This window comes from Falco cherrug, chromosome 1 (assembly GCF_023634085.1).
Source record: "Falco cherrug isolate bFalChe1 chromosome 1, bFalChe1.pri, whole genome shotgun sequence".
Lineage (NCBI taxonomy): Eukaryota > Metazoa > Chordata > Aves > Falconiformes > Falconidae > Falco > Falco cherrug.
Window position 1 is genome coordinate 8,814,796 of NC_073697.1, and position 24,230 is coordinate 8,839,025.

A 24,230-nucleotide genomic window follows, 5' to 3' on the forward strand; every position below is an offset into this window, starting at 1 on the left:
GGTAACTAGATTGCATGAGCACTGTGCTAGGTTTTCTGCAAATGGTTGTTTCCTTCTTTAAAATAATTAATCTCAGTCGTGTCTCTGCCTCACTTCAGGTGTGCTCTGTGCAGAAGTTCTCACACTCTGTAGAAGTTCTGTAGGAAACAGCTTCAAAAGCAGTTTAGAGGGAAAAGAAAGCTCTTCAATCCCTCCATTTGTTTAGAAAGAGCTCAGATTTACATTTAAGAAATTCTCTCTTGCTTTGAGATTTTATATGTAGAAATGGGCCGATTCCTTTAGTAAGGCCATGCAGTATATGGCTATATACAATATTCTTTAGAATAGCTGTGGACTATGAATTCTTAAGCTAACTCATGCAAGTTTGTCCCCATCATAGAATGGTTTGCGTTGGAAGGGACCTTTAAAAGTCATGTAGTCCAGTTGCCACCCCGTAATGAGCAGGAACATCTTCAACTACATCAGGTTGGTCAGAGCCCCGTCCAACCTGGCCTTCAATATTTCCATGTATGAGGCATCTACCACCACTCTGGGCAACCTGTTCCAATGTCTCACTACCCTCATCATAAAAAAATCTAAAAATTTCTTCCTTCTATCTAGTATCAGATGATGCTTTTGAAAACAACTGGGTTTTGTTCATAGCTTTTCGGGCTTGTGCTTCTGTAAATACCTTATTTTGTTCTCTCCATTGCTGAAAGTGAGGGAAAATTTCCTTTCCATTTTCATTTTCCAGAAAATATATGCTGCTCTGCCTTACGAACACCCAAAACATTCCAGACCTTGGGTTTTTTCCAGTATGTTAAAGGGTAAGTCTGTAAGTACTAAGTGAAATTTCTGGAGCTCTGGACTCTGTCTTTTATAAAAAACACAGCTCCCTGCAGGATGATCAAATTATATATCTGATTTGCTTGTCTGAATTATGAAGTAAGAAAAATTGCCCCAAGAGGTGATGAAAAGCTGCGTGGCTGATAATACTGGTCCCGTGTCAAACAACACTTGGATGTTCCCACAGTCTGTAGCAATGCTTCAAAATCTTTCAGGCACCACATCCTCAGTGTCCCTTCAGTTTTCTGTATGAATTATGGATTTTTGTGTTGTGGAAAACACTCCTGCTTTAAAGTCTTGCAGATTTTATTTTTTCATGATTGTTTTTAAAATTGTCATACCTTGTTAGCTGCAATATTAACATTAAACCTTTTTTTTTTTTAACTATATGCAAATTGCAGCAGAGAGAAGAACCTTGTGCTAATGGAGCAGACCTATCACCTCCTAAGACATGAGAAGTAAATGAAAATGTAGCTAATCACATCGTTATCCCTTGTGTAAGCAGGTCAATGCAAAAAGAGAACAAGGATGCTAGAATATGCTACAGTGGAATGTATGACAAGGTATGTAGAGGGATATTTTTACAGCATCTTTCAAACTGAAAGATGTCTCTCAAGTTTAGGCTCCTGTGGAACCTAGTAAGGAACCTGTACATTCAATGTCTCATTAAAGTAATAATTTTATATTTGTAGTATTTGGGTACTTTCTTGAAGCAGGGCATAAAGACCTTGCCTTCACTAAATTTCCCCAAGATTTTTCTTTTAAAATAAAAAAGAAAAATTACATTAATGAAATATTCAACCCAGAATCTCCCTGCTGCAGTTTTAGATTGTAATAAATGTACTCGGTTTTAATAAAGATAGTAAAGCTTTTGTAGTTCCGTAGGATTTCAATTATAAATTAACATTAAATAGAATGTTAAACTTTGAGTAGGTCATATCCTTTGAACTTAATGGCCCGGGTCCTTGGCTGCTAGTAAGGAACACACAAGGTACCTAAGGTGAAGGGTATTTGAGGATGTCTTTCAGGATTTCTTACCAAACTTCTTCTCCGTACAGGACAAGGAACCTAGAAAACTACTCTAAAATATGGCCATGGCCAATTGCAGTTACAGTCATTGCAGCTGAAATATGGGTGGTAGACTTCATGACTTCTTGCTGCCTCTATTTTAGGATGATCAGATCTCTTTGTTTATAATGTGGGAGTAACTTCACAGATTACTTCTAGGAGATATCCATGATCTCAAGAAATTAGCAAGCAAAATTAATCAACAGCCATGCTGTTTTGAGTACTTCATGTTACAGAGTAATTTTATTTTTTTTAATGCTGCCTCTAAAATTTCCTTGCATGAGTTTTCATAGGTGAAGTCAGCCTCAGATCATCTTTATGGCAGCATAGGGCTGTGAATGATTGGGTCACGCATCTTTTTAGAGGTGAAACACGTAATGAAATAATGCTCATCACCAGAATTATATAAAAGGAAATCAATGTTTAGCTTCTCCACTTATTTTCATTTATTTCCTCACATGTCTTATGTTTAATATGCCTTTGTTAGGTTTTGGTATTAGCTTTAAAAAATGTTTATTAGAACACTAACGCTGTCTTATGTACATCACAAAATATATTCCTTACATGACTCCCACCCCCTTTTTTTCCCCTCTTTTCCTCCTCCTGAGTAATTGTGTCATTGATTTGTTCAAAAGTAGGCTCATAGGTAACTAGCAAAATGTGTACACACGGTATTTCACAGGTGAATGTACTAGAGCGAGAATAATTTTCATTCCTCACGTGTTGTAGTCTTAGTGCACTCTGCTGTCAGCTTGAAGTTATTAGCATTTTTACAATACACCTTATCTAGACAAAAAAAACCCCGAAGAAACACAACCACCTACTGATGCTGGAAGTGTATTTAGTTGCTAAATGACAACTTGTTTCTCATCTTTTTGTTTCAAAATCCAGGATAGCGAATGGCTCTGTTAATCCCTCAAACTGGACTATTTCTTTTAACGTTTTGCTCAGGTAGCTCTGTTGGGGGTAAAGTGGATGGGGCCAGAGAGCTGGAAATTTGCAGGTTTTATTGTTACATTTTCTCCAATGAAGTAGGAGGTTCTGATCCTAGCTCTTGCATGAACCAAACACCTGACGTTAAGGTGTTTGAAACCTGTTTGGATTTTGCAAATCCATCATGGAAACTGTCCCTAACTTGTCGCCCCTCAGGATTTGATGATGCTTTTTACTAACACCCACAAGCATGATTTAGGTGGACTAAGCTCAGGCTTTTCTCTGGGAGGAGCGTGAGTGTGTGCCCCTTGCGAAGGAAGCTCTGTAGCACTAAAGTAACTCAGAAGTTAGGGTAGCAACAGAGCTTATTGCTCTTGTTATTATTGTTATTATTCACTTCTGGGGAAATTTTGAGTAGTACTGCTAGGATGCACATCACTCTCACCTCTGCTTAACCCAGGCAGACTCTCACCCCTTTCCACACAGAGGTTCTTGACCCCACATAAGATATCCCTGTAGATCCACACTTACAGAAGGGTGCATTAGAAATGGCTGCTTCACGCTTCCATGTTAGGCAGGGTCCTTGTGTAAGAAGTTTCTCTGTTCAGCAGGGATGCATTGTTCATAGTTTACTTCAGCTTGAAACTTAAGTGAAGGATTTGCCTTCCCAAAGATGTTTAACACTCTTCTGGCATGCCAATGTGAAACTATTAATCAGTTATTTTCTGTTTACTCGTTTTGTTCCTTTACTGTAAGGAACACGGTGATAAAGGATTTGCCAAAAGTATAACATTGTCTGTTGTCAATATCTATTCTTGAAAATATCTGAAAATGCATACTTTCCTGCGGCTTTTAAGACAGAAAGTCTTCCATTTACACTGTACAACTGACTGGAAGGGAAAATGGGTTGCAGAATTTATCCTGAGGATAATCAGAAAAACGGGGCACTCTGCTACATTTAAAAACAGGATTCTCTAAGGAAGCAACTCTGTGGAGCAGGTAAAATGTTAATTTATGTTTTTCTTGTAAAAAAACATATTTTATGTAGGTATTTTTCCATCCAGAAATATCCATGTGCCTTTCTGTTCTACTTGAAGGATGGGTTCACTGCAGTGTGGTAGGCTATATCTCCGAATACTCAGTGTTTGCAATGCTGAGAACAGGAATTTTCACTGGAAATTTTACCGGTGCTTCACTGAGGTCTTTACCCTTCTGTTCTGCATAAGCCATTTGATGTTCCTAGCATTGATGCCATATCAATCTGCACAAAAAGTGCAGCATTTGGGAGAGTCCTGCAAGGCTTCCATTGAAGCTGGAACTGTTTTTCCTACCAATATCATAGAGCCAAATCCTAAATAATGAAGCAGTATTGCAAAGCAATGAACTATCCATTGCTGTTTTGTTTCAGAAAGTAACATATATGGTTTTATACTTCAGTCTATTATGTACAGAATGTGATTTTTTAGTTTATTGCTAATGGCTTTTAGTTGCATATTTTTCTCAGCAATGGCTGAAGCTCTATCTTTTCAGAGATCTGCTGTATATGTAGTGCAAGGTGTATACACATCATCATCTTCACAGCCATAAAAAAATAGAAACATGAACATAGAAATACAGAAAAATTGAAAAGACCCTTGAGATCATTAGGTCCAACTGTTAACCCAGGACTTCCGAGTCCACCACTAAACCATGTCCCTAAGCACCACATTTATGTGGTTTTCAAATATCTCCAGGGACCGTGATTCCACCACCTCCCTGGGCAGCCTGTTCCAATGCTTGACCACTCTTTCAGGTCGTAATTTTTTCCTAACATCCAATCTAAACCTCCCCTGGTGTACCTTCAGGCTGTTTCCTCTTGTCCTGTCACTAGTTATCTGGGAAAAGAGACCTACCTCCACCTGCCTACAACCTCCTTCCAGGTATTGTAGAGAGCAATAAGGTCCCCCTTGAGTGTCTTCCTCTCCAGACTAAACAACCCCAGTTCCCTCAGCTGCTTCTCATAAGACTTGTGCTCCAGACCCTTCACCAGCTTCATTCCCTTTCTCTGGACATGATCCAGAACCTTTTGAAGTGAGGTGCCCAAAAACCACTCTTCAGGCTCGGCCACCCAGCCAGCTTTTAACCCAGCGTAGAGTGCACACATCCAAGCCATGAGCAGCCAGTTTCTCCAGGAGAATGCTGTGGGAGATGGTGTCAAAGGCTTTACTAAGGCCCAGGTAGACACCATCCACAGCCTTTCCCTCCTCCACTAGGCAGGTTGTCTTGTTGTAGGAGACCAGGTTAGTGAAGCAGGACCTGCCTCTCATAACCCCGTGCTGGCTGGGCCTGATCCCCGGTTGCCCTGCACGTGCCGCATGATGGTGCTCAGGATGATCTGCTCCGTAACCTTCCCCGGCACCGAGGTCAGGCTGACAGGCCTGCAGTTCCCCGGATCCTCCTTCCCGCCCTCCCTGTAGATGGGCATCGCACCGGCTGACCTCCAGCCTGCTGGGGCCTCCCTGGTTTGGCGGGCCTGTTGGTAAATGATGGAGAGCGGCTCAGCGAGCTCCTGCGCCAGCTCCCTCAGTGCCCTCGGGTGGATCCCAGCTGGCCCCACAGACTTGTGCGTGTCTAAGCGGAGCAGCAGGTCACTGGCCGTGTCCTCCTGGGCTGTGGGGACTTTGTTCTGCTCCTCGTCCCTCTCTTCCAGCTCGGGGGGCTGAGTGCCCTGAGGGAGCTGGTCTTGCTGTTGAAGCTGGAGGCAAAGGAGGCATCGAGTACCTCAGCCTTCCCCTCACCCTTTGTGTCAGTGTTCCCTGCCGCACCCAGTAAAGGGCGCAGATTCTCCCTGGCCCTCCTCTTGTTTCTCACGTACTTGTAAAACCAGGTTTCGTTATCTTTTACAGCAGTGCCCAGCCTGAGCTCCAGCTGGGCTTTCGCCTCTCTAACCCCTGCACAGCCCCGCGACACCCTCACAGCCCTCCAGAGCTGCCTGCCCTTCCTCCAGAGGCGGTGACCTCTCCTTCCCTCCCCCAGCCCCAGCCCAGCTCTCTGCTCAGCCAGGCCGGTCTCCCCCGCCGGCTGGTCTGTGGGCACACGGGGACGGGCTGCTCCCGCACCTTCCACGTTTCCTTCCTGAAGAAGGTGCAGCCTGCCGGGAGCCCTCGGCCCCTCGGGACTGGCTCCCAAGGGACGCCGCCGGCCGGTCTCCTAAACAGGCCAACCTCAGCCCCTCCGGCAGCCCAAGGCAGCGGTTCTGCTGACCCCCCTCCTCACTTCTCTGAGAACAGAAAGTTCTAGCGTCTCATGGTGGCTGTGCCCAAGTTGTCCTGTGCCCACCACATCGCCCCCCAGCCCTTCCCTGTCTGTAACCATTCGGCCCAGTGGGGCATCTCCCCGTGCTGGCTCCCTGACCAGCTGTGCCAGTATCTTCCACACACTCCAGGAACCTCCTGGGCTGTTTCCTCTCCGCTGTGCTGTATTTCCAGCGGACACCTGGTAAATTGAAGTCCCCCATTTCCCAGCTGTAGGAAGTCTTTAACCTTCTCACACACATGCTTTGTGTAAGGTATAAATTCTCCAATGTGGAGACTGTGTGTGCAAGCACCTCAGCACACACTTTGTAGCCTTTGTGTGTCATCGCTGCCTGGGTCAGCAAGAGAGAGCAGCAACTTCTTTTCAGGTTTTAAGTACATAAGTCTTTCTGTGAGGTCCACATTTCAGCACACAAATCTTTGTACAGTGAAGTCTTAATGTCCTGAATTAGGTGTAAAGACATCAGGGAGTCGCTCTGTATGCACTTAGGCAGCGAAGCCTGACCAGTTCCTGAAGACTTATGGGCTAAAGTGAAATCTCTGGGGAGATGTTAGATCTGTGAACAACCAAGTCTTTCTATGAATCAGACCACAGCTTATTGAGGCATGATTACCTTGATGCACAGAAATTGCACAGCAATAGATGAAAGTTTGATGTGGAGTCCCCAAAAGAAGGATATTGTCATGTGTGTAGGTTTAAATGCCCAGCTGAATCCCGAAGTCAGCGGCAAATTTTAAGGAGACAGATTTCACACTCTCTCTTCTCAGTCGCAATCAAACATCACTCTCGGCGTCATATCTGCTGACTATTGATTTTCTTTTTTCATCTGCTTAGCTGATGAAATTAGGCCTGTGTCACATAAACAGGACAAATGACAAACTTAAGCCTGGTGGAACCTGGCGGTATGTTTTCCATGGACAAATGAAGAGACAGGTTTTGATAAGGCTGGAATGGCACTGAAACAAAAGCAGTGTTTTATTTACTAAAAGAGCAAGTAGTGCTACAGGCATCATTGAATGCTTTTTAAGGAAAGCGAATATGGAGGTTATATGAATTTTAATGTCCTGCACAGACTGAAGGTCATAAACTGCTAAATGTTTTCTAAGTTGGTAATCTAGTTGTTTTGTGCAGATTATAACAAACATCTGAATATCCTTATAGGCAGGTACATTATAGGTGCTGTCATCTCCTAAATATTTTCTTTTTATTTTTTGTTTTATTTTGATTGGGGGGTGGGGGGTTGGAGAATTGTTTCTGTTCAGTAACATTGTCTTCCACAGCTAATATCTGGATATTAAATGGCTTTTCACTCATTCTAATATTCTTGGTATACTAAACAGTTACTGAAGCTTTCTAGAACCACTACATGCATCATAGGGATATTTAGCATCATAAAGTAAATGGCTCTGAAAATGAATGGTGATAAAATTTTCGACTTTCCCAATTCAGTTTTAAAGTACTCCCAGAATTTCTTTAAAGGCTTGTTCACCCAGCTCAAGAAAAAGTTTGCCACTGAGACCAGTGAGTTCAAATACATATACTATTAGTTATTGATGAACCTCAAGCCTCAAATATATTTTTCTCTAGCTTTCTCTCCCACCCCTTCCAATTTGCATGTGTTTTTAAACCAAAGAATCTCAGGAACAGGGAAAAGCAAATAAATGTATATATTTCTATTATTACATTGTATATCCTGCTTTCTAACTAAAAAAAAATAAATAAATGGCATTTTGTTCATGCCCTACTTTTAATTTTCTATTGGTAATTAAAATAGGTGGTTATAAATATTGTGTCCTTTGAATCATTAGTAAGTTTTGTTTTAGTGCTCGTCAGACAATCTTGTTAAAAGACTAAAGTCATATTGTCCTTTTTGTGCTAGGCTTGTTTTCCATAAATTGCCAGAAAACAATTTATTCAGTTTGTCTTTCTTCCAGTAATTGATTATGCGGATATTATTTATCGTACTGCTGCAAGCACATCTTTGCATAAATTGGATGTGCTTTATCATTCTGTGTTACATTGTATTTACAAATGCTCTATTTTCTGCTCATCATTGACGACTTTATTCCATGGTAAACTTGTCTTCATTAGAAGGGCTTAAGCATTACTGTTCATTTATCAGCAAGGGAATTTGGAGAAAAGCCCCACCATGTTTTCTATCTTTAGCAAATTCTTTTCCCCAACAAATACGCTTTCAAATCCTGTAGTGTTTTTTTCCCCATATGAAAATCCAATAAATAAGAAGAATGATTTTTCTTAGCACCTTTACCCTGTAGGTATTTCTTTTAGCTGCTATTAAAGTTTGCAAGTGATTTCAGTTTTACTGTTTGAATAAAAGAGCCAATACACTAAGGAGATGCAGCATGCCTGGCATTTTCTGGAGTCTTAATGACTGTGTTCGTCAGGTCATCTCTGTTAAGAGAATTAAGTTCCCAGACTAGCAATTTACTTGGTTAAAGGAAGGGTTGGCTGGGTATCTACACTGTTTATTGTCTTCTTCCTAGTCATGAATACTGCCCACGCATGATGTTTCAGAATTTGACTGCGTCCAGGGAATGCATTCACAAGTATGATTCATTTTCAGGTATGGAAAAACCTTTTCTCTTTATAGCCTTTTTCTTCCTAGCTAAGAAAGTATTTTGTCATTGCTTTAGTGAGATATAATTACAGTAATTCATCTGCAGTGAAAAAATTTCAGGTTTGAAAATCTCATCTGTGATTGCACAGGCATAAATGTTATGTTAAACCATAAAAGCTGATATTAGTGTAAATAAGGGCTCAACTTCCTGTGGAGTGAGAGGCATTGGCTACCTCCACTGGAATTAGCAGGCTGTGAAAGTGCTTATAAATGCACAGACTCAAGCCCCACAATGTGTATGTCAAATCATAGCCCTCTCTTGCTTCTCTCTGCATGATAATGGAGGACCCAGCTGCAACTCTTTTTACTTCAGAAAGTGTTTCCAGTGCCAGCACAATCCCTGTTCTTTACTGGGTACCAAGAAGTCTGAGGAAAAGTAACAGGAGAATCAATGTGCCATCTGTTATGTTGAAACATTGCTGCTATTTTCAGCTGTGTGGCATCTCCAGTATGGAAGCAGTGAGAAGGAAATGGGTCTCCCCCCCCCCCGATCATTCCAGCATGATGTGCACACGTGCATGTATGAAGTAAGGATGTCTTCCTTTTAGAATTATATTATCAGACGAGAATAGAGTACCCACCCAGCGCACTGTCCCTGAGCTTCTTCAGCAGAAATACCTTGTGACAAAAGGGTGGAAAGCACGAGACTATTCCTTATGCCATCGTTGAATACAAGCTCATCATTGCTGGCACCTTCAGAGATGCCTGCATTACTAGACAGGAGGAAAAGAGAGGAAGGCACTGTGTAGTCCACAGAGTAAGTACTCACACAACCTATAGGACACCTGGATTGTGTACTTCATACTGTATTAGGAAGAAGAGGAATCAAAGAAAGGTGTGCTGCTTTATTATTATATTCCACTCTTTTTCTTTTTTTTTTTTTTTTTTTGTTTTGTTTTGTTATATTGGAGTAGATCTCTCAGGGTATCTTTTCCTTTTTTTTTTTGTTATTTTTGCCCGAATTTTTCGAGAATTAGAACTAGTGTCTGATAAATATCTAAAGGAAACAGGCATAATGTTGTAGCAAGCAGTTACGTGACTTATCTATCTTTGAATAATGAGGCTTGAGCCATAGTGTCTTCTCTGATATTTTCTACATTCCAGTGAGTCACCACTTGGTTTGCTGGTTTGTGAAGTTGCCTTTGGGTATACTAATTCAACATGTACATTGCATATGGAACTATTTAAAAATTCTTCTTTACAGGCCTCTATAATCACCTTGACAGTCTTGCTCATGTGCATGTACAATTGGTTGTTAAATATTTGCTTTTATTTGCAGCAGATTTTTCAGAATCCACAATCTTTTTGAAATACTCTTTTTAAGGAGAAAAAAACTCCAGAAACTAAACAACCAAATGTTTGTAGATCACCTTTAAAACAACAGGCAGAGCTGCGGACTGTATATGTCATGTATATAGATTTATATATAGGAATAAACATTTATAATATATAGGACATTTGCATATATAAAGTATATGTATTTTGGTTTCCTTGATGTCACATAGGATGCCTCCACATATGCTTCTTTTTATATGAGTTATATTTCTTTTGGTGGGTGCTTGGTTGTTCCTGTTGCAGGGCTCCAATACATTTTTTCTGGAACATTTCCCCTTCCACCCCTTGCTGTTTCAATTAGTTTCCCGTTCCATAGAAAAATGAACCTTATCTGATATGAATATGGAACCTGTGTAGTTAAATTTTGGTTTCTACAAGCAATGATTGCTTGCTTGAATGTTCACACAAGGAGAATCTAAAAGAGACCCAAGCGTAGCTGGAATGAATTAAGATTTAAATTTCAGCAGGTATTCATTGAAAGCTTTTTTTTTTTTACTTTAAAGGCATTCAGTTCTTCTGATGGTAAAGGATTCACCTAGCTCGAAGACTGTCTGGACTTTATTGCTAATTGTAAGTCACTGTGCAGGCTCACCAGCCGTACAAGGAAAAATAAAGTCCCTAACCATACATCTTCTCTTTGCATCCCCTTCCTTGGGGCTTGCTTTATTTCCAAAACCACAAACTCTAAACCAGAACAAATCAACTCAAACTGCTCGGTAATAATCACCCGAGGCCCTTCCAGCCTCAGCCAGCTGGGAGAAGATAGCACGCAACCTCATCTTATGAGATTTTCTTTTGTACCAACCTTCTCAGTCCTTTCACACCACCACCAAAAACACTGCTACCTGTCCAGTAACCCCTTATATGCCACATTTGCTTTAGCCCACAATACACTGTTCTTTTGCAACAGCTGCGTATGCCGAGTACCGTGTTTTCACACATGTAACTCAGATTCCAGAAAAAAAAATAATGAGATCCCTTAAAAATGAATCAATATTTCAAAATAGGGCCTTTCATAACGTGAAACCTGAAATTGCAAGGACTCATGTTGAAGGGAATGCAGGGACTTTCTGGGAAATAGTGAGACCTGGAGTAAGTTGGAGTAACTTTTGCCTTGATTAATTAGCACATTACTACTTGCAGTGATTTTTAATTGCAGGAGTTTTAGGTTTTAAAGATAACCAGTATACCATTATAATACTATATGTGTTCATCTTACCACACTGGAGGAGGAAAACAAACTTAAGATTGCACACTCTCGATACTATCAAACAGGAGAAAATAATACATATGTTTATTTATAGATGTGAAGCTTTTGGGATATGCAGAATATTGAAGTATGAGCACTTACATTTGTGTGGACATGTGAACCATTGATGGTGTATCTTTTGCAAACTGACAAGGAAAAACTTTTTTCCTGAAGCTTTGCTTTCTTTGTAGGAAGGGCTAACCTGCTGCAGTATTTTTAAAACACGTGATGGATCATTTGAGTTGTTCTAGAGAAGAGCTATGCTGTCTGTCAGTTAGATGGTAATACAGAGCCTGCACAAATGAAATTCACTTGGAGTTTTATTTGCCTCTGTAGCAACTGAACAAATATCTCAGAGACTGAACTTGTGCTACATAACTGGTAGTCTGATTTCTTCCAACAAACCAGTTTCATTGAGCCAGAAGGTCAGTGCGGAACAAGTTTATGACGGTGCACTATGAGCATGTTGTAAATAAAAGCTGATAGATTTCAAGATAGGTAAACTGCAGTGGAGGATTGCGTGATGCTCTATTGCCGGTACAGCATGTAAAACCTGACACTGTTCTACTTAGCAGCAGCAGTTTGTTACCGAAGAGGTAAAACCCACAGACTAAAAACCAAACCAAAACCACCCACAACCTCTGAAAATTAAAATCTAAGAAAAGATTGTCAAATCAAATATTTAAAGCTAAAAAAACAAACAAAAAAAACCCAAATAAAAAAACCCCAACAAATAAAATTAAGCTGGACTTGAAAATTTATTAAGTCTTGCTAACTAGACAAAAAGAGAACTACCATATGGCACTTACTGCCATAAACCATTAATTTGGGGCCCAGCTCTTTTGAAAACTCTCACTGGCTAAATCAGGTCTTTCATTTCAGCCTGAAATCTAGAAGGTGGTTAGTACCCTTGCTTTCTGCCTCCCTCTCCTTTTCTTTCTTTTAATCTATATGGCTGATTTTTAAGTCCTGTTGAGGAATGCTTTCTGCAGTATTTAACAGCAGAGGAAATGGAGACGAAGCAGCTCACCTGTGCCTCCCAAAGTGAAGCTGGAAGGAGAGAGCTCTGCAGCTGATACCGTGTAATGCAGCCTTTGAGCTTCTGCACTGTCAGTAAGATGGGACCTGACGACCGGGGAGGGGCGGGGGGAAACCCATGGTTTTCTGGCTCTGCCCCTTTCTCCACCTCTCTGCTCCAGGGAAAGAAAAGGACTATCTGCCATGGGATGTGTTTGGAGGAGGAGCAAGAAGATCAATTGGTATGTAACTACATTACAGTGTTAATCCTATTTGCAACATTTTCTATAACTAGGTTTCCTAGGCATCGGGCTAGTTTTATAGGCATAATATCTTTTCATGGTATTACATATAATATAGTATATGAAATATAGCATATGCCTGAGATGGTGGCTTAGCAGGATCTGAGTCACCAGTATGTTCCCTGTCACTAAATTTAACCTCTGTTGGAAATGTTGTCAAAGTAAAGACTTGGAATTAAGTGTTTTGAAAATGAGAGTGTGATCACTAAAAGTAGCTGGCCTATTGATTTAAACAGGAGCACAGTTAGGTACTGATGGTGGATTAAGGGCGTATTTTGATAAAGCAAGAAGAAAAATAGATAAAGAAAATAAGAAAATGTAGTAAAATAAACTGTAAAATGGATTTTTTCCTATTGTACAATTTTACTAATAGCACGGACTCCATCAGCAAATCTTTACATGCTACTCTCGGCAAACTTGGTGCATGTTGTGGTTTCACACTCAAAGCCATATGGGTTTCAAAACTAAGCAGGAGGTTGTATATGAGAGCATGGTCCTGCATTGCCCCTTTGCAGGGTCTGTGGAAGGTTTTGGAATTCAGCAGAGTCAGGCACCAGACAAAGGGGTAGAAGTTTTTGCAAACTTCTGAACAACAAGGAGTACTCACATGGGTTTGTGTGGCAGAGACTGAATCTCTGGTGAACAGCTTGCTGCAGTTACAATTTTAATGAAAACTGAAAGCTTAAGTGCTACCATTTTCCATATCGCTTTTCCCCTAAAATGATTTATTGACCACTTATACATGATACATTCTCCTGTCGTGAATAACACACTATATATTTATTTTCATGAATAATGGCTACCATTTTAATTGATAGTTTCAGAGGAGTAGATTTATTTCTACAATGAATAAACCTGCTCTCAATATACAGCCTGTATAAATTATTTTAGTATGTATTCCAGTTGTCCTTTTGCAACCCAGTATGCTTCTAATCCGAACAAAAATCAATCAAATAAGATCTAATACATCACTAACCAGCAGCTTCTACAAAGCACATTAAGAGATTTTTCTATAATGTTTTTAAAATTTGTCTTAAATGGTGTTGCCAGGAGCTTTCACTGAACCAAGGAGCTTTTGACTTGGCTGATATATCTGTCTGTAAGATGTCTGTTTCATTCCCTGTTAGCTTATTTGTCTTTTACTGACATCCTACCTGTATACATATGACATCTCAATTACTTTACTCAAGCACAACATCTCAATTATGCTACCCTTTTTTAGGTAAAAATTTAAAATTCAGCTATGTTAATAATCAAATATTGATTCCTGCAATGCATGAGCTTGTACGGGCAGATGATGTATTTTGCATTCGCTCCTAAGTACGAGAGCAAACACAAAGAGTCAAGCCTATGAAGGATTCTCTTAACCAAGAAGGTGATCACAGTTCAGAACCAAAATCCCCATTACTTGCAAATGATCTCGTTCTGATATTAATGTTCAAGTCGATACATGCTGTGTGCTCACAAATATGTCTCGATTGTATGCTGCAGGACTACAGATCTGTTAAAGGAATAAACCTGCATGCATTCTTGTTTGTAGTACAAAAACCCAAAGCTGGCTGTGAATCATTTCGAAACAGAAATAAAATGTTACAAAGCAGGGACTAGCTGTCTTCATGAAAAACAAGCAAACAGAACCCTAACCAAACAGAAATTCCTGAACAAATTGCATTGCAAAACATTGGCCCAAATATCTTAACAATCTATTCACCTACCGGTAATTTTAGAGAGCCATTATTTATTCTTCAAATTCAGGAATGATACAGTTCTCTCTTGCCCTTTAATAAGGATTTCCTTATTGTAGCTTGACTAGAGTTTTCTTAAGGCATTGCTTCAATCCATATGTAAACATTTACATAGGGGATTTTACATCCATTCAGAAATCCCAGAATGAAGCACCAGTACTGGAAAGTTTAGGCTGGGGTATTTTAATATTTTTCAGTATGTTGAGAGATTGGCGATGGGAACGCTGTCAGATCTAATGGGTGAGGGACAGAGGGAAGAGTTTGTGAATGCACTGTAAATGACATGATCCAAATTTGAGTTCCCAAGAATGAATTTCAAACTGTGACATAGGTTTTGGCAAAGGCAGAGAGGTAGAATCCACATAAGAGAAAAATACATTTGGGTGGGTGCCTTGTCTTGAGTAAGGTGCTTCACCATCTACTACATCAGTTAATTAAGTGCTAAGTGGCAATAATATTTGGAGCCAGGTTCTACTTTCTATTCATAAAGCACTTCGAGGTGTTTTTTTTCCGTTGAAAGACACTGTTGTGGGGTAGAATGTTAGTAATGTATCAAGATGTTTTAATCACAAAAAGTATCGCTTACAGATCTGGCATTCATGCCAGATGTGCTGTATAATGGATGTACAGCAATTTAGCATTTACTGTACCTTATTTATAACGTTGTCTCTGTTTTTGTATATGTTTCCTTAGCTACAGCTCTGGTATTTGAATGAAAATGGAAGTACAGACTATATAAGAATTTGAATAGCTTTTATCTATGTCTGCATTAACAAGCAATTCCTTTTCTTACTCTAAAATAAATAAGTCATTTGCTTGAGAAAACAGAAACTAGAAACTGTAGTTTTCTATTTGTGTTGTTTAAGCTATGAAATCAAGATATCTTTTAATAAAATACTGCAATCAATTAAATTCAGCTGTTGAGCTAAAGCAAAGACTGATGAAAGTCAATCAAAAGACACTACTCGCTGCAGGGAGGCAAGTAAAGCAATAAAGAACTAAACCTAAAGCTACATAGTTCTTTTTGTTAGGTAGCAGTAATTTGCATTATTCATTTCACCCTGGGGAAAAAGAAAAAAAAAAACCACACCAAACCCCTCCAAACCAACACATGAATAGATTGAAAGGATGGAATGGAATCTAGCTGGCAAACAAAGCAGAGGTAAAGCAAGGGAAGCAAAGAAAGCAAAATCAAATGTAACAATGCTACCTAGGTGAGTAAAAGAAATACAAAAGGGTTCTAGAAATATCCAGAGAGAATAGAAAGAGACCACTGAAAAGTAACAAAGGGACTCCAAGATGGATGAAAAATGTTCAAAACTACTTTTCCTTAGTTTTCAATATAAAGGAAAAAGATGAAAGTGGAGAATATTATAAGCAATGGGCCAGAGTTGTGCTAAACTTGCCACAAGGGCCCTATTTTCTGCATTCTTTCTCACGCTGAATAATGCTTATATTGCAAGTAGCCCCCCGGCTACTCAACAAAATGGAAAAAAGGAAGTGCCACATAGTATAAGAATGACAAGTGGAGTTACAAAATGTAATGCAAGCATGCTGCTCTGAGAGCATCCTACTGAACCTCTCACTAAAGCATTCTTCTACGGAGATATGAAAAACGTTATCTGAAATTAGTATTGATGGAAAATAATTTGTTTTCCCTTAGTTCAAATCCATTGTGTTTGAAACAGAAGACCACTGTTATAGTGCATGATGTCTTTCACGGTGCATACTAACACTCAAGCACTGTCAAAAAAGACATGGAGGGCATGCTTGAGGATATTAATGAGAGACAAATGAGGCACAGGCCATGCGTTCCTTTAGATCCTACTCAGAATATACTTTAAAAGGATTTTTATTTAAAAGAGTAAATATATTGCAAAAGAATACCTTACAACAGTGATGTGGATGCATACATCTTCACTCTGATACTTTTGGTTCTGTAGAATCTGCTCCCCACCTTTTAAAAAAAAAAAAAAATGCTTCATGAGGTCTTGTGTATTGATTGGAGTTTATCTGGATGGAACAAAAATGATGTTACAGGGGGAAACTCTAAGTATTATGCGGAGCTGAATGACCTACCCTGGGGATATCCAGTTAGAGAGTAATGGCATTTCCCATTGAAACTTTTTTAGTAAAAGATTCTAACAGACACACATAATGAAGAATGTAAAATCTGCCTAAAATACAAAGTGTTTTGACAGCATGGCAACACTCCTTTTTGGTATTTTTGGATCAATGGGATTTTTCATTTTATAATTACTTCTGAAAATGAAAATAATTCAAATCCAAGTAAAAAGTGTACAAAACTGAAATTTCAAACAAAATGTTTCAGTTTTATCTAAAAAGAATGTTTGATTGACCTGAAACAGTATTCTTCTAATATAATTTCATGGAAGATTTGTACATTTTGGGTTTTCAGTTAGGTTTGTAATGGGAAAAGAAAATCCATGTGCTTTCTCATGAAATAAAAACCTGAGTCAGTATAAAACTCTGCTGTTGTGTTAGTATGTGTCTGAGGCTATTGAGTAAGTAAATGAATATAAAGAACAATGAAGCTGACTCTACTCAGCATTGGTTAAAATGACACTGCTCAGTTAAAGAAAACAATACAAAAATCTGTAGAATAAGATTCCTTTGGCTCTGTTTTTGTAGTCTCCTTGCTTCTTCAGTTGGTTGAGGAGCTTTAAAATATTATGAGATGAGATCTCTCTTTGCACAAGTTTAGGAAAAAAATTTACTACTACTCCTACAAGTGCATGCGCAAGCAGACACAGATGGGTAGACAGATGTATGTATGCTATTCCTGTAAGTCTGCTAGAGTCCAATACTCTCTGACTGGGTTCTTTAAAATATTCCACACATGGAGTGTAACTTTTAGTATCAGATTTACTTGTTTGAAGACGTTTGGTATTACATGGGATTTCTGATTTGTCAGAATGATACAGAACATACTGAAATCACAATACAAATGTAAGTTACACTTAGCAAAACACAGTAATTGCAATAGACAGTTCAATTGCAATACCAAATTGGTCCCCGTTACTGGTCTCTACAACGTGCTCACCGTCACAGTGCTGGGTGTCCCCAGTCACCAGGAAGGAAGACATGGGTTGAAGCAGCTCAAGCCCATTGCTCTCTTTGGAAATTCTAGTGTTAAAGTGTTCAGATTTATAGCCCGAGTGGGACTGAGGCACCTAAACACTCCTCCCAGGCTGGTCTGGCTAACTCCGGGAGGAATTCACACTCTTGATGAACTCTGATCCACTCCATCACTGATAGCTGTTTACCTAAAACAAAGACCACCTTCTGCTCCCCTTTGTATTGAGATTAAATCAATTTTCTTTGCCCTGCTGTGATCAGTCACACCCAGCATTGTTCCCAGATCTTCCCAGGCACAACGCCCTTGCCCATCTCCTCTGAGCCACCTTCTGTTGTTGGGGTTTATTGGTCAGCCACAAAGTAAAAAATGCTTGGGAGATCTTTTGACCATTTCTTGGACTCCAAGTCCAGATCTACAGGGACTTCCAAAGGTGACAGTATAAGATAGTATCATGTAGGATTTGCTCAGTTTTTGCTTTCTCTTGATTGCAGGAGCAGCTGTTTGTGTCCCCTCAAAGGCCGATGGGCTAAAGAGCTCCAATTCATGCCACAGTGTCATCTACACTCTGCATGGGAAATGTGGGAGAAAGGAGGACTAGTCAAAGATTTTTTGCTACAGTTTTGCTTTTATTTTTTATTTATATCGATTTGCATGTATCCATAATAAATTCAAACGTTTAAAGCAAAATTTGTTTATAGTCTGCCATTTTACACTGTAGATTGAATGTTCCCTTAGCTGTGAGTAAGAGTCATGCAAGCATATCTACCACAACTAAACAGATTCATGCACATACGAAGCATGGCAATTCGGCATAGGTATTAAATATTACATATTAGGAGGATCCTAGAGTGAGTAAATGTGCAGCAAGAAATTAATATCAATCTGGAATAAATCAATAATAGTGGTCTCTATAACCTATTTAGTTAAGAGGGGACATGTAACAAATTGCTTTCTCTATATTATGTTTCAAAAAAGAGGTCACACTGTGAATAACGCTGTTATTGACCAGTCATAAAACTGACTCAATTTCTGTGTCTCACATAAGAGGATGCACTTTCTGCCCAAGATTTGGGACTGATCCTAAGCTGATTTCCCGAATAGAGAAAGACTTCACATACACGGTCTGTTATTAAAATGCAAAATTGATAAAAGTGAAACCTAAATAAAATGTTTACTGATTTTGACATATTTATGCATGAAAATTGTAGGAAAAGGTGCAGATAGGTTACACAGTTTGACACGCTTAAAAAAAAAAATAAGGGCAAGGAAACCTAGTTGGATTTCCTTCTTATATAGGTCACAGAATTTCATCAAATCAGTCCTGCAACAGGACAACAGCTCTGCACAGGCTATGGGCTATCTTTTGATTTAAGCTTTTCTAAATTAAGAATGTGCACTCTCTTAAGCAAATAATTCTAAGGGTTTCTTGCCTCTTTTGGTAAAAACACCCAAGTGTTTTCCAGTCATTAGATTTTCTTATACTATGGAGCATGCTGCTATTAAAAACGTTATCCCCATTTAGGTTCCTGTAGATCAGGAGCAATTCATCTGGTACCCTTCTCTGTGTTAACCGAAATAATCACTCAGTCTAAAATGAGTGTTCCAGATCTTAGATAATACTTGTGACTTTTTTTCTGAACTCTTTCCAGTATGTCAACACTCTAAGCAGAGGATAAAGACTTTAAATTTAAGCAGTGTAATTGGTTGCCAAAGGTAACAAACTAAGGAATTAGTACCAGTCAATAAATGAGGTATTTATTTTAGGAATGTCAGGCATGTGGCTTTCAGAGGGGAGGCTGCAGTTAGATACTGTCAGAGGAAAAAAAGAAATCCAGTATAATCTGCATTCTGATGTCTCCATGGAGAGTTTGGTGTGTAACCCATGGTACCAAACAGGCCTGATCCAAACCGAATTGAACAGCTTTGGATCAGGTCTTAACTGGATCAGGAGGTTTTATGTAAAGCTAGGGAAACAACCAAGGACTTTACCAATCTCTGGCAAAACCAGAATTTTGCATGCTGTTTTTCACTGCTCTTGAAAGCTCTAAAGACAGACAACAAGAATGATGAAAGGATTAAAGGATAAAGGTATGCGTGGAACCTGAAAGAGCTAGATGTATGCAGTTTAAAAAGAAGGCAGCTTAAGAGATGCACAGCTACTCTAAATTCCTTCGAGGAACTAATATATCATTCTACAGTTCCTCTGGGAATAACCACTCCTCAACTTATTAAAACACAGGATGTACACAAAGAAAATAATGTGATGTGCGCTCTAATGCACATACTGTCCTTTTTATGAGAAAATGCCTCCCCTTTCTTCTTGTAATCTATTTCTCAGTTGGGTCACTTTCCTAGTGTTTTGGTTTTTTTTTTTTCAACTCAGCTCAGAGCTTTGCAGTCGAGTTCAGTAGGAGGGAAGTATTTGCAAGTTATAAGCATTAGTTTCTTTAAAGTCTTGGTACCAGTATACCTACAGTATAGAAGGAAAAGAAGAATTGGGGTATATTAGGGAATAATGAAACATCTCTGCTCATGATAAAGAGCAGAGCTGAAATCCTGGTCCCAGTGAAGAGTATGACAGAATTCCCATTGAGTTCAGTAGTGTCTGTTATTGAATTTTTCATTAGCATTCATCATTTTTCCCCCTCAGCAGTTCAACAATGGCAAAATAGTCTGTGTAATTCATTGCACATACAAAATATGCATATAGAGCTCTTGGCAGAACAAGCTCTTGCATAACGTAAGAGCCACATAATTCATTTATATGATGCAGTAAGGGATGGGCAGCATATGTGCATATATACATACTCACACTACACCCCTTGTGGGTATCTAAAGCTACAGGATGTTCTGGGGAGGAAAGAGCCTAAAGCCAGAAATTTAACATCTCATGTGTTGATGCATTATTACTTATTTCTGTGACATATGTATATACGCTTCAAAGCTCAGTATTTTTATCCGTCATAAAATATGCCTTCTTATTTCCTTTATTTATTTTTCTTGATCTTCCCATTAAGAAAGTAGGCTGTGTAAATGACTATAAATTATATCAATCCCATATAAAAATTATCCTCAGCTGTTCGTCTCAGGTACTAGGTGTAGGTATGTCTACCTATGGATACATAAATACGTATAAACATAAATAAAAAATATATACCCATCTTGAAAAATTAGAGATATTTGACAATATAGTTATTCTGTGACTGCTTTGAATTCTTTTTTTAAAGTCACAAGGAAAGAGCTCCTGGATTACAGGTTTGCTAAGTCTTAGAGCCAATACCTGGGTCTTCAATCTATTTGTAAAAATATTGTACATGCCTATTTTTTTCAGGAGGATAATCAGCTGTAGCTCTTTGGGAACCCAGTGGATACCACTTTCAAAACAATATTCCGCTGCATTTTTCCCTACTTTATTTTCGCGCAAGTGGATATGCAGTGGTGTATACACTCAAATCTCCTGCTAACCTTCCTTACCCTTTGGTCTATTATGTCTCCATAAGTATAAAAATATCCACCTAATGCCGAAGTCTAGTATATGTACTTTGGCTTTGCTTCTCATGACATCAGTCATTGAATTCTTGATCGTGACAACCAAATCTCTGATGATAGCATAGTTACGGTTTATAACTAAAATAAAAACTATAGCAACTTAAAGTACAATAAATATATATATATGTGCATTTTTTTTCCTTAGCTTTTACTACATTCGTGACTTCTAGCCAAACTGGTGTTTTAACAGTCATTAATTATAAGTCAGTCATCTGTCGCAAAGGCATTTTACATACTTTAGAACAATACCTGAAAATAGGCAAGTCAGGTGTTCATTACTAAACTTAACCTTGACGTGAGTTCCTGAGCAGTCATTAGGGCCTTTTATAAGTATTGTGAGTGACTCTGAGTATTCCTTAAACTTTCCAGGGTGCAGTTTGTTAGTTAATTTCTATTTGTAATAATCTGCCTTAGGAGAAGTCACATTGGTCCAGTGGGAGCAGCTGTTCCATTTGTGCTTGCCCAAATTGTTTGACGACTTTGGAAGAAGATGCTGAAATCTTCATAAATTTTCTGTCTTGCAAAAAACCAGCAACCTACACATGTTTTTCTTAGAAATAAGCATTGGCAGGTAATCTTAATGCTTGACTCTGGGAGTGTTTCAGATCTTCTACTATTCGGGAAAGCAAGACTTCATCAAGGAGAGCACCACTGAGCAGTAGTTCAGAGACACCAGAGGTAGGCTGCGAGAATGATGAGGCTTTGATAGTAGGTTGAGAACAGGACTGCTTCTGATACTCACATGAACTCTTTTAGCATTGACATGAAGATCTTTGTATCATGGTGTGCAATGATCAGTGTCTCCCTTGATCTTTCTACTTTGCCTGAGGTATGTGGGTTTTAGAAGGTGTCCCCAGTATCATGGTGTGATTGCACTTGGGCATGGTTTGGGCAGGGTTTGGAGGATTTGCCATGTTCCACGTTTTCTCAACATCTTTCAGCTGAGTTTATGTATCTCAGGTCTGCTTACAGTCTGGACAGTAATACTCAGTACTGCAGAGAAAGATGAAAACACCTGTGCTTGGTAGAAGCTTATGTACGATAATTGAGTGAAAAAAAGGGTGATCATGCCATACTCATAACACATGCAAGCATTCAGCCTTGAATGAAACTGCCTACTGCAAGAGCTGATTCACATTTTAGGCTGTATTTCTTGGCTGTGCTTGAATTCTTCCTCCCAAAGAACATCTTCTCCAAGCAGCCCTAAACAAAGCAAAAGGTGTTGCTGCAAGATCAGCTGGTGTGGAGAAGACCACCTCTACCTTATTATCAGGAGCAAAAGTTACTCCCAGCCCCTTGCAGCTCCCCTTTTACATCGTCTTCTCTCTTCTGCAAGAAATCAAGGACTGCTGTCTTATTGCTCCACAGTGCTGAGCAGTTACATCGGAAGAGTTTTATAGATGAGAACATAGCTCTTTTTAAGGTAAAATGCTTCTGCTTCCACAAAAGTAGCATCAAATTTATATAATTTTAAGTGCTCACAGCAGTAATTCACTCAGCAAATATTTGAGTGTTTTCATTGTATATCTTCTCATTCATAGAGCTTAACTTTTCAACAGTTCTTGACAGTCATTTCCTCTCCTGGCGTCAAGTCTTTTCTTCCTCCTTCCTTTTTAAAATGGTTTGAGTATTGTATGTTTGCTGGTTTTGAACAGGTGAACTGGAAAATCAGTGAAGTTGTCTTGGGCTTATATAAGAGTTCCTACTATTTTTGTGGAATGAAGGAAAACTGAGGAGACTGAGTGGCTTTACATAGCAGTAAAATAAAGTTCACCACAAATATTTTAGAACTGTATCTGTCAAAAGTGTTTTGTATACATTTTTTTAAAGGATGTAAAGATCAACTGCATTTCTGTGGCCAAAAAAGAATGCAGTTAAATATACAGATTTTGGGTGGTACATGCTAATTCTGTGAAGAGCCTGAAGGTGAGTTACAATCCCTCTTAATAAGATATATTTTGCAGGTTTGTCCATAGTAAACGCTTCAAATTATACTTGAAGAAGGCTGCTATTTTGTAACTAATGATTTTGTTTAACCTGCAGATAGATAAGTGATATAACTTCTGAGGCTTTAAAATAAGTTGGATACTTTAAACATATCCATATCATTTCTTTTTGAACAGATATAGGACTTTATTTAAGTCCTGTATGCTATAGAGGATTTTGTGTGACGTCCCTTTGCTGGGTTAAACTTCACTAAAGGAGCACCTTTTTTGTTGCAACAGTGGCTTGAGTGAAATGGCCTGAGTGTGCTATAAGAAGCTTATAGCAAAACACCAAGTGCTCGGGACTGAGGAATGGAAATCAAGGCAGTAGTAGAGATGAAGGTCAAATAGCACCATCTCAGAGTTAATTTGCCACTGCCTTGCAACAGAAGTGACCATGTACAATGGCCTGCTAAACTTCTGCATTGCTTTCACTCCAGGAGCATAAATGATTGTGTAAGTACAAGGCGGTCATGCTCTTTTTTCCTGATATCCATCACTTTCCTTCACTAACTCCCTACTACCTCTCGGCCCACATTTGACCTAGACAAGGGGCTGCACCTTCCTCTTAAGCTTTCCTGGTCTGTGTGTGCAGTAAATGCAGTCATCATTCCCCTCCCGGCCCCTCACAGGCATACCTCAGGGTATTCACCTGGGCCTGTGCCACAGATTTTTTTGTGATCAAGGATATACAACAATAAGCATTACATCGCACAAGAATACATAAAACACTAAACATTACATGACACAGTTGTACAAAGTTAAGCAAAAGCTAAAACAATTCAGATAGTAGGCACCTGATTGTTAGATAATTTCTGCAACAGCTGAAGGAAATAAAACAAAGCTGCAGGCAGGCAAGGCAAAGTCCACGCAAAGCCTGACAAGTCCTAGGGCCAGTGTGATTAGCTTCACACAGAGCTGGTGGCCACACCATATTAACTGGCTGCAGGCTGTGCCGATGCTGGCTTGGCGCGGCAGCTCTTCACAACCCAACTTATCCAAGTGCCCAGTCGACAGCTCCTCACAGCCTTTGACCAGGGTACCGGCACTGGAGGAGACCTTGCACTGACCTTTAATTTTTTTCTTACAATAAAGTTGCTGATAGATCTTTGCCACGTATTCATACACTTCTGTTTAGAATGTGTTTAAAGTTGTAATTCACTGGCACAGGTTTTCATGTGCAAAATACG

The 24,230-nt window shown here is 39.3% G+C and overlaps 1 long non-coding RNA gene across 1 annotated transcript in view; it reads left to right on the forward strand.

Annotated features, from left to right (window-relative positions):
• Nucleotides 1-24,230, forward strand: part of LOC114016601 (uncharacterized) — a 59,206-nt gene that overhangs the window by 15,721 nt on the left and 19,255 nt on the right. Inside the window, exons 3-8 of the long non-coding RNA XR_008730649.1 lie at nucleotides 734-806; nucleotides 1,227-1,388; nucleotides 8,625-8,704; nucleotides 9,191-9,285; nucleotides 10,597-12,601; nucleotides 21,470-23,496. This is a non-coding gene — a long non-coding RNA (uncharacterized LOC114016601). The remainder of the gene's footprint in view (nucleotides 1-733; nucleotides 807-1,226; nucleotides 1,389-8,624; nucleotides 8,705-9,190; nucleotides 9,286-10,596; nucleotides 12,602-21,469; nucleotides 23,497-24,230) is intronic.